Consider the following 1611-nt stretch of genomic DNA (forward strand, 5'->3'; position numbering starts at 1 on the left):
AAAAAAAAAAACCAAACCAAATGCAAATGCTTATGTTTCTGTTTTTTAGCTATCTGACAACAGTCTCTCCTGTAAACAACTTGCAACCTTTTTGCAAAGTTGGGGGTGACTTCTGACTTGTTGCTCTTGCCCAGCCCTGGGGGGTTATTCTGCTTGCTCTGTTTGGCAGCACCCTGCCTTGCCCTAGCTTGTTGTCTGACTGTTTCCTCTTTGGGGACCAGCAGGGACTTTCTAAGCATACACATGAAAAAGGGGACCTAATCTGTCCCCCTGTAGCCCCCATCTGATGTGCCACATGGGAGAAAGGCCTTGTAATGCAGGAGGGAACTGGGTGTTCCCCATTTGCCTAGCAAAGGAGAGAGCCCGTGAGGGTGACCTCGGAGGCAGCCCTTGGTGGCTCTGAATTGCTATAAAGTCGAAGGAAGTGGTTGTTTTTTTTTAAGTTAATGCAACAATTTCTGTTTGTTTAAACAATTGCCAGAATGTCTCGGCAACTCTCTGGATTTCCCCTTCTCTAATCAGCTTCTTCAAAAGGGGTTAACTCTGCTGCCAGATAAACCTGCAAGAGGCTGAACGAGAAAAACTGCTGCAGAAACCTCGCACCAAGCTGATGCTCCTTGGCTGTGGGACTGACTGTGCCAGCAAAGGCTTCTGCTAATGGCTGTTGGCCCTCGGTTATCTGGTATAGGAAAAAATAGGGATACCTCTCTCTTGTATTTACTCTTTGGCTAAGCGTGGTATCCTGCACAGGTGGAGATGTGCAGTTAGCTGTCTGCTGATCTTGGAGCAGGCGCAAACCATCTCTTCTTGGCAAGGTGAAGGGGAGCGTGGGGTTTGCCCCATGGTGATGATCAGATGCTATGTAAATTACCAGGACTTACATAATTTATCCTGAATGCCACTCCTCCGGCCAATAAGTTCCTGGTGGCAGCTTTGCACCATGTTATAGTGGAAAAGGTCCCCAAAACTCAAAGCAGGAAAGACAACCTGTTGCCTCCACAAAAACTTTCTCCAAATACCTGTCCCTGCTGGGGACATCCCCAGGGCAGGCAAGGAGGGAGCGGGCACAACCCTTAGCTTTACCCGGCCCGTCCTGTTTATCTTCTCCCAAGTTTTGTTTGGTTTTGCTGCCTGGACTCTGAACAGGAGATTGCTGGGCACACCCAGGCTGTTGTTCTGGCAATGTGTATTTTTAGCAGAGGTTTACAATCGCATGCAGTACATCAGGAGGCAGCAACGTATTTATTTTCTCTAGTGCCATTTCACTTCCACACAGAAGAAAACATTTTGTAGTCGGGCTTTTTGTTTTCCTTTAAGGAAAAGCGTGTCACAAACAGTCGCTGCCTCGAGCAGCTCTCTGAGAGCAGGGGGACTGTGGTGGCCGTAACTCACCTCCATCCTCTGGTCTCCGTGTGGGAACAAAGATTTTCACATTCCTTGGAGGAACAGCTCACAGCCATGCTCCCTGAAGGTTTGAGGCTTATTTGCTGCCCAGCTGCAGAACTGAATCCATAGGGCATTTCTGCAGACTTTAACGCCTATGGAATTCAGTTCTCAGAGCCAAGCAGCCAGTGTGAGTCGGCTTCCCCTGGCCCCAGCCAGCTGCATCTC

The sequence above is a fragment of the Chroicocephalus ridibundus genome, chromosome 6 (genome assembly GCF_963924245.1).
Source record: "Chroicocephalus ridibundus chromosome 6, bChrRid1.1, whole genome shotgun sequence".
Taxonomy (NCBI): domain Eukaryota; kingdom Metazoa; phylum Chordata; class Aves; order Charadriiformes; family Laridae; genus Chroicocephalus; species Chroicocephalus ridibundus.